The sequence below is a fragment of the Sciurus vulgaris genome, assembly GCF_902686455.1.
Source record: "Sciurus vulgaris genome assembly, chromosome: 17".
Lineage (NCBI taxonomy): Eukaryota > Metazoa > Chordata > Mammalia > Rodentia > Sciuridae > Sciurus > Sciurus vulgaris.
The window spans coordinates 50,537,006-50,546,635 of NC_136478.1; the positions used below are offsets into that span (position 1 = coordinate 50,537,006).

Below are 9,630 nucleotides of genomic sequence, written 5' to 3' on the forward strand. Positions count from 1 at the left end.
GGCGGGGGGAGGGCAGTGCCTATTTCAGAATTCTGCACGTGTGGTGGCTTGCTGCCCTGACTTTTTGTGGTTGAATCAGGCATTTCAGGGTCACAGTAGGTTTTTGGTTTTAAAAGCCAATGTCCATGTATCTTTTTGGGTTCCCTAAGATTGATCATTCCTATTTCCTCATTGGAAGAATCATACTTGTGTCCCTTACTTGAAGAAGCTGGAAAACAGCTCATAAGTGCAATGGCAGTATTTCTGAGTGTATTACACATAAATAATAAGGGACATTTGTTTTTTATATTTCTACGATCCCATAATTATTGAAGCAAGATGAAAATGTCAAATTTTTAATCAGTTTTTTTTTCTTTATGAACTTTTTGTTCCTATAATACTTGAAAAACTTCAAAGAAGATGTGAAGTTCTGCCTTTCTTTCTTTTTTTTCCCATGTGGGACAGTTACTTTTTCTAGGAGGATCAATTCTGAGGTGATATACCAGGTTAAGGGGAATATGTGCAGTGACCAACAAATTAGAATTCATTCACAGTTAGTTTAATTTTAAAATTATATCATTACCTATGTTACTCTGAAAATGGTAGGACCTAAGAGTACAGGACACAAGCCTAGAGAGCTATGAATTGGGTTAAAATCCACCATTTTATAAGTTTAAGCAATAATGTCAATCTTTTTCCTGATTCAAGGTCTTTGTATGGTGTTATGACTAAATGGGACCTGATTTTCAGTCTAAACTCTGAAAACATTCAGTTACTTATATAATCATCTCTATCTGACCTTGCTGATGGAAACATACGTATAAAAATGTATCTACAAGTTTATGTAATTACAACAGAGTATAAGAAAACTAAATACATAAACAGCTTTATACCAACTATCACGTTAAATAATATAGCTTAATTCTTAAAAAAAAAAAAAAACAAAAAACAAACAAACAAAAAAAACCAGGACATATCTTTTTCTTCTCATGTCAAGCTGTGGAAGATCAGTCTCCCAAGTCCCCGAAATGCCAAAGATTAAAACCCCAACTGGAAAAAGCTGAAGCCCAAATCTCAAATACTGCAGTTCCCAGGGGCGGTGGGGTGGGCGAGGGCAGGGCCGGGGCAGCAGAGACCAGGTGAAAGGGGCAGAAAGCGAATTCTGGGGAGAGGAGGGGCCGGGCACCTGTCCATGGCGAGCACTTCCATTTACAATCGCAGCCCTTGTCTGCACTGGCAGACCTATGCATCTTTGGGAGCTTTGAAGAGGAAATTCTATTCCTTGTTGTAAAAAGGAACTGTTTTAAGAGTTGGGAACTCTGCACCTGTGTGTATGTATATTTTTAAGCAATAAAGCAGCATGGACTGAGAATGCACTGAAAAAAATAAATAAATATGGTGCTGAGTATGGAACCCAGTGCCTCACACATGCTAAGCAACCATTGAGCCGTGACCCCAGCCCCTCATTTTATACACTTTTACAGAGCACTTAGACAAGGCCTAGACTGATAAAGTTTTCAGATGCATACATATACCTAGTCACATATCTTGGGTGCCATTTATATCATTATAACCTAAATAACAGCTCTTGGTTTAATCAGTTACAAAGTAATCATTTAAGACTTTAAAACAGGAACAAAACCTAATTCCTTTAAGACTTCCTTTCCCTAAGTAATAAAACAAATACAAGAAAATTATCTTGATAGATAAGAGCAAACCACTATTTTAGACTGTTTCATATCAGCATATTAAAGTTCAAATAACAGATTGTGCTAATTCAGGCCCATTTAATCACAAACTTTTTGAGACTGACCTTTGGCAGACCTTCTGCAACTTACTTACATTTACAATGTGCTTGCATCCTTAGTTTTGTCCTCCCATCTTGGACTTTAGCACAAGAATATTACTTTACCAGAAAAAATACTTTCTCATTCAGGAATGTTTCTTTTCCCTTTTAATTTTCCAAACTAAACTTTTTCCATACATATTACTTTTTTAAAATCTATTTTTAGTTTCAGACCCATTTTAAAATTTATATTTTGAAACAATCCTTATGAAAGTTATGTTTTTAATGTACATAACAAATTTTATCCCCGGAGAGGGATCAGACCATCTAGTATGTACAAAAAACTCTCTTAATCCTTTTCTCCCAGGTTGCAGTCAAAGGGTTGGAGCACAGGATATTTTGGAGCCTGATCTGTCTCCCTTATCTTCATGATAATGTCATCAACTTTAAGTGAGTTCTCCACTGTCAGTTGTACCCAGAGGCTCCTTTTGGGACTTTCTTTTCTACTAGGCATATTGATATGCAATAGAGGAGACCCTTTCTGTCTTTCTCTTAAGGCTTCCTTGAAGATCCCTTTGCATAATCTGCTTAGAAAACACATGCTGGTCTTAGTGCCCGATCTTTTCTGGTTACAGTGACTTACTCTGTCAGCCTCCCCAGGCATTTAGTTTGATGGGATCCTCTTAGAGCAAGGACTGCTTTGCCCTAGTGAGAGTTGTCCCCTGTCCCAATGGGGAGTCTTGTCAGATCTTAAAAGGGGAGATTATTCCTATCCCCAGGTCATAAACTAACAGTGCTGAAACCTAGTGCCACACCCTTTGTGGTCAGCAGCTTCCATCCCCCAGGGCAAATTGGGGCTGGAAGGCAGGGGAGAGGCCAGGTTCTCTGGTCCTTCCTTTTATAGTCCAGGAAGCCATTTTTTCCTTCTCGGTTTAGGGCTGGTGTCCTTGACCAGGTGAGATGATCTGTGGCTGCCTGAGCCAGGCTGGGAGATGATACTTGGGGTGTCAGCACTGGGTTTAAAAGACTTAAATCTCTTCTTCTTCTTCTTTTTTTTAAACCTCTTTCTTTTGGTGTCCTGTTATCCTTGCGCACCAGAGGCAGTGCCTTTGGGCACCTTTAACTGAGTGCTGACTCTTCAGATTCCTTATCATGCAACGGCCTAAATGCCTGGACATACAGAATCTCTTTCATGGTTTTTACCCCTGACAGACCAACTTCAACTGTAAGACTGTATAAACCATTTAGAGGCAGATTATGACCGTGATACATGTTTTTCTGAAACAAGCCCATCCCTCTAGGTCACCCATTCAGCCAAGATTGTTTTAGGAGACTACTGGTAAGATCAATATAATATGGCCCATCTCCTAAAGTTCCAGTGACAGATAGGGAAAACAGAGGAACAGGAAAGGCTCATGAAAACCAGGGCTTTGCACATGTCCATTTTCCCTCAGCTTGGACAGTGCAGGTGGGAGGAGGAGTGGGCGCCTCTGCAGCCGGCTCAGAACTGTTTTCTGTTTTCTTTTTTTCCTTCTTGCTGGCCTCATTCCCAGAGTCAGAAGTCTGGGAGTTTTGCCTTGAGAGGGTCGAAAGTTTGAGTCAGAACATGAAGGATTCTTGGGACCAAATGAAACAACAGTATTTTATCATCCTTTGAGGTTTTTTTGTTTTTTCCTTCTTTTAATCCTTGCATGTAGAACATTCATGAAAGTAGAATTTTAACCCTTAATCATCTTGTTTTTTTTATTTTTATTTTTTTAAATTTATTTTTATTGTAAACAAATGGGATACATGTTGTTTCTGTTTGTACATGGAGTAACACATACCATTTGCATATTCATACATTTACATAGGGTAATGATGTTTGATGCATTCCGTTATTTTTTTCCTTCCCCCCCACCCCACCCACCTCTCTTTTCCCTCTACCGAGTCCCTCCTTCCTCCATTCTTGTCCCACTCCCACCCCCCATTACGTGTCATCATCTGCTTATCAGTGAGATCATTCCTCTTTTGGATTTTTGAGATTGGCTTGTCTCACTTAACATGATATTCTCCATCTTGTTTTTAATGAAGACCAGGAACAAAACAATCTTAAACTTTCCATTGACCAACAATTACAAAAACAACATATTTATGATCTTTCTCCCATTTATGTTCCATCTGATTTACCCATTTTTCAACTTAGGTTACCCGTGAAAACCAAGTTTAGTTAACATCGGAAGTCATTCTCTTTGGAAGGAAAATCCTAGAATCAATGGACGTTAATTATACTGTAAACAATTTATGCAAAAGAACACACTTCATCGTCTGATCACCTGGGAGAAGAGACGTGTGGGTGAATGATTTTAGAGATATCTTCATTTTTATCTCTAATCATTTCAAGTTGCATGAGCTTAATTTTTTAGTCTATTTGGTTAACCTTTGAACATTTGCCTCTGAATAAAGGCAGCACACAGAAAAGCAGAGGGCAATAAATTTCAGTTAGATAAAACAACATGAATTGGTTCAGGAGAAAAGATGAATTCATCATAAAACAAATTTGACTTCAGAAAAAGACAAGTACTAAAAAATGACACGGCTTGGGCTGGGGTTGTGGCTCAGTGGTAGAGTGCTTGCCTGGCATGTGCAAGGCACTGAGTTCAATACTCAGCACCACATATAAGTAAGTAAATAAAATAAAGGTCTATCAACAACTAAAAAAAAAAATTAAAAAAAAAATGACACGGCTGGAATCACACATGAAACAACTTTCACAGTGTTTTCTCACACACTCACACACTCAGGAATTTGAAACCACTGTATCCCCCTTTTGGAGCTCCCCATGCTAAAAACTCCCCTGATGGAGTCCCCGAGACCTGTGGCCCCACTGCAGGCGGCCATGGGAGGTTTACAGCCCTGTCCCCGCTTCACACGAACGCAGACCTTTAGGAGTTAAAGCGCTTCCTCCTGGGCCCTGTTCCTTCGGGATTCCTTGCACTGTCAGCGCCCTCAGCGTGGCCATCCGGCTCCCCTTCTGTCCTCGCGGGCAGGCCTGTCCATGGTCCTGTGTCCTGGACCTCGCCTCTTCCAGTAGACTCCACAGGGACTTTGTCCCCGTCTCCAGGGGGTCCAGGGCACCAGCAGCCACTCTGGAGCCGCAGGTCCAGCAGGCAAAGGAGATCCTGGAATTCAGGGGCGGCGCCTTCCTGTCTGGTCTGAGGGGCACCACGGATTCCTCTGTGGACACTGTCTACACTGGTGGCCCAAAACCAACCCGGTGGTGGTTTCCCCGCCAATGCATCACAAATGATGTGGGAGGTGACAGGACGGCACTCGGAAAGTAGGAGAAACCAAGCTTTATTTTATGCGGGGGTGGGGGACGCAGAGGAGAGTAGCACTCCCTGATCCACAGTTTCTCACAGGATTTATAGGGTATTTGCCACCATTGGACCCTTCCTCTCATGGGGGTTTTCCCTCTCTCTTTTTTAAGCAAATTCCTCATCGATGCGGCTGAGGGCCTGTGCAGGGTCCCTAATATGAAGCACGCTCACAGAACAGAGGAGAAGTAACAGCTCTGTCCACAGACATCTGCTGCCTTTCAGGAGGGAGGATTCAGACACTTAGGGCTGTTATTGACAATGCAGGAGGTAGGGACTCAGGGTCAATTAGGCCTCCGGGAGAAAGCCTCAGAGAGGGAGGGGAAATGTCCCCTTCCCCAGGCACTGGACTCTCAGCATAACGCTTCTGTAACTGTATCCCACAACCAGGTCTGGTATACCATCACAGTATGAAAACCTCAGCATAGGGCAGCTACAGGGGCACACGCCTCAGACCCCAGCAACTCAGGAGGCTGAGGCAGGGGGATGGCAAGTTCCAGGCCAGCCTCAGCACCTTAGTGAGAACCTGACTCAAAATAAAAATAAACGAAAAATATCAGTGTGGTGCTTGACCTCTGCCTCTCCATCACATCCTTCTTAGGACGAATAGGAAAGCCCTACAGTCCATCCTTCATAAAAGAACCAGGACTCAACCACTTCTCCTCACCCGTGGCCGGTTCCTTTGTGTTTTCTTTTGGGTCCTGAGGATTCAACCCCAGAGCACCTAACACTGAGCCACATCCCCAGCCCTGGTTCTTTTTCATTTGGACACAGGGTCCCACTGAATTGCTTCGGGCCTCTCTGAGTTGCTGAGGCTGGCTTTGAACTTGTGATCCTCCTGCCTTGCCTACAGAATGGTCTGCTGTTTAGACTGCTCTATGGTTTCTACTTAGTGTCTCACTTCTAGTAGATGCTCAAAAACTCACATGAGAAATGAATGGTGTTCCTACAACTTCCTTCTGGAGTATCAGGGAGCATTTCTCAGAAATCACGTCAGGTGAGCAATGAAGTGTGTTTGCACAGTGCGTTTCCTCTGAATCTGTTGATGGTTCTATGATTAGAAGTGAAAGTGAATCCAAAAGAGATTTCCAGCTGGGTTGAGAAGTTCAGTCAGTTCACAAGGAAGGAAAGTTCTGGCAGGGCAAGGGGACATGTGGGCAGCTGCCCCTAGGAGTGCAATGGTGAATAGGCTGAGCTGGCCTTGTCCTCATGACAAACCCGGGCAGACTTTGCAGCCTGTAACTGAATCATCAATTCTAATATCAGTTTCATAGAAGAAGGAACAGCCAATAATGAAAGGTCCACACAGGAGAAGATCATACAGCCTACTGGAACAGGCCCAGTCACAGAAGCAATCAACATGCCAGTGACTGAGACCATTCCCTGGAAGTAAGGAAAGAATGCCCTGCTCCTGAAGGCAAAAGATAAACTGTGAATTATTGCTAGGCCTGGTGGGGCCCACCTGTGATCCCACTGACTTGAGAGGTGAGGAGGGGGATGGAAAGGTCAAGGGCAGCCTCAGCAACTCAGTGAGGCCCTAAGCAACCCAGTGAGACCCTGTCTCAAAATCCAAAATCAACAGGACTGGGGATGTGGCTCAGTGGTCAAGAGGGCCTGGGTTCAAACCCCTACTACAAAATAAAATGAAATAAAATAAAAAAGCCCAGAATCTGTTTCCCACTTCACTGGCCATTGAGCAAAGGCTTGTCACGCTGACCAGTTGTTCCCAAGCGTCATTTACCGGTCTTGCTCAGGTGGGAAGAGCGCTGAGATCTGGGGAGCCGTCGGTGACAGAGCACTTCCCAATGATGGAGGGAGAACAGGCCCCCGTGGCAGGTCCTGCAGTGACCCGAAGGCCCCCGCAACTCCTCTTGCTTCAGCGTCCGCGGAGCCAGAGCGTGGGTTTTCTTCTTTCTTTCTGCTTCTCTTCCCTTTTTTCTTCTCTCTGTCTACCTCTCCTTCATTCTCCGAGAGCATGTTTGAAGGCAGAAGGAAAACAGGGGGCAGAGGAAGAACTGCCTGAAAGAGAGACGGCGCCTGTCACCTCCTCAGGACCTGCGTCCAGCACCCTACGTGTGGTGTGCACGTGAAGTCAGTGCCCCCTGGTCATCAGCAAAGGCAGCCTTTGCCCACCTAGAGCTGAGTAGGAGGTGCTCTCCACGCAGGGCACCAAGCCAGAGTCTCCTGCCCAGCAGCCAGGATGCAGAGTTAGTCGCACAGTCTTGCAGTCCCGGGTGTTTGGGCCTTGCTGTAACGGTGGGAAGAGAAGACGGCCTTGCTGTGCTACAATCGGGCCTGCGGCCTGCACTTCAATCTCCAGGACAATTCCAGTGTTGCCTGCACATATCACCCAGGTGTTCTCGTCTTTCATGATGCATTAAAGGGTTAGTCCTGTTGCCAGAGGAGAACAACTGATTTTTCTGATGTCTTAAGCACTGTGGGCTGTACAAAAGATAGATACACAGTGAGAAGCCACCTGAGCCCGTCAAGCCTGAAGTCAAGACTACTGAAAAGAAAGCACTATCTGGGCTGGAGAGACAGCTCAGTTGGTAAAGTGCTTGCGTTACAAGCACAGGGCCCTGGGTTTGATCCCCAGTACCGCAAAAAAAAAGAAAAAAAAAAAAAAAGAAAGAACAAACTATGTGAATTGAACCCCAAATTTCAGGAGCCCGTAATTCAAGCCCCTAAACCAGGAGAAGCGATCAAAAGGCCAAGCCCAGCTGAACCAAGGACCAGTATGGAAGTTAAAGTATCTGCCTACCTAAAAGGAGCACTTGATAAACTTAAACGATCATCTGGAAATGAGGACGATAAGAAAGAAGGTGTCAGTGATGAAATTAAGATTGGGACATCATGTGAAAATGGAGTGTGTCCAAAGACATATCAGGGTCCCCAGAGTCTAGAAGAAGCCTGTGTATGTCATTTTGGAGGCCCCGTTTTCCATGACAAGATGAAGTATTGGAGCTGTCATACAAGGAAAACCTGTGACTTTAATACCTTCTTAGCCCAAGAAGGCTGTACCACAGGGAAACATGGGAACTAAAAAGGATGCTGGGGAGATAGTTGTTCCATGTAGACCTGAGGCATCAGACGGGGGGGGTGAAGTCACCATGTCGGTATATGGTAAAATTCACTTCCAGAACTCAGTGGAGTAGAGAACAACAGTACGTTGTTTAATGTGCCCATCATATTTGAAGGAGAGAAGGAAGTCCATCAAAATGTGAAACTATGGGGTGTGTCGGATGTAAAACGAAGCTGCATAACTATGACTGCAACAAAGATTGGGATCACCATGGGAAACGCTGAACGTGTGCAGCGGGCAAGCCTTGAACTACCTACAACCAAAAAGCAGGAAAAGCAAAAAGAACAAACAGAAGATATCAGAGATTGAGGCGGGGGGAGGGCAGTGCCTATTTCAGAATTCTGCACGTGTGGTGGCTTGCTGCCCTGACTTTTTGTGGTTGAATCAGGCATTTCAGGGTCACAGTAGGTTTTTGGTTTTAAAAGCCAATGTCCATGTATCTTTTTGGGTTCCCTAAGATTGATCATTCCTATTTCCTCATTGGAAGAATCATATTTGTGTCCCTTACTTGAAGAAGCTGGAAAACAGCTCGTAAGGGCAATGGCAGTATTTCTGAGTGTATTACACGTAAATAATAAGGGACATTTGTTTTTTATATTTCTACGATCCCATAATTATTGAAGCAAGATGAAAATGTCAAATTTTTAATCAGTTTTTTTTTTCTTTATGAACTTTTTGTTCCTATAATACTTGAAAAACTTCAAGGAAGATGTGAAGTTCTGCCTTTCTTTCTTTCTTTTTTTTCCATGTGGGACAGTTACTTTTTCTAGGAGGATCAATTCTGAGGTGATATACCAGGTTAAGGGGAATGTGTGCAGTGACCAACAAATTAGAATTCATTCACAGTTAGTTTAATTTTAAAATTACATCATTACCTATGTTACTCTGAAAATGGTAGGACCTAAGAGTACAGGACACAAGCCTAGAGAGCTATCAATTGGGTTAAAATCCACCATTTTATAAGTTTAAGCAATAATGTCAATCTTTTTCTTGATTCAAGGTCTTTGTATGGTGTTATGAGTAAATGGGACCTGATTTTCAGTCTGAACTCTGAAAACATTCAATTACCTATAAAATCATCTCTATCTGACCTTGCTGATGGAAACATACGTATAAAAATATATCTAAAAGTTTGTGTAATTACAACAGAGTATAAGAAAACTAAATATATAAACTTAGCTTTATACCAACTATCACGTTAAATAATATAGCTTAGTTCTTTAAAAAAAAAAAAAAAAGCCAGGACATTTCTTTTTCTTCTCATGTCAAGCTGTGGAAGATCAGTCTCCCAAGTCCCCGACATGCCAAAGATTAAAACCCCAACTGGAAAAAGCTGAAGCCCAAATCTCAAATACTGCAGTTCCCAGGGGCGGTGGGGTGGGCGAGGGCAGGGCCGGGGCAGCAGAGACCAGGTGAAAGGGGCAGAA

General features: G+C 43.4%; 1 pseudogene across 1 annotated transcript; it reads left to right on the forward strand.

Moving 5' to 3' along the window:
- The first annotated feature begins 6,054 nt into the window (after nt 1-6,054).
- LOC306648493 (cysteine and histidine-rich domain-containing protein 1-like) lies at nt 6,055-8,512 on the forward strand (annotated as a pseudogene). The gene is made up of 3 exons: nt 6,055-6,118; nt 7,386-7,670; nt 7,750-8,512. The product of its transcript is annotated as a cysteine and histidine-rich domain-containing protein 1-like (transcript).
- The last annotated feature ends 1,118 nt before the right edge of the window (nt 8,513-9,630 follow it).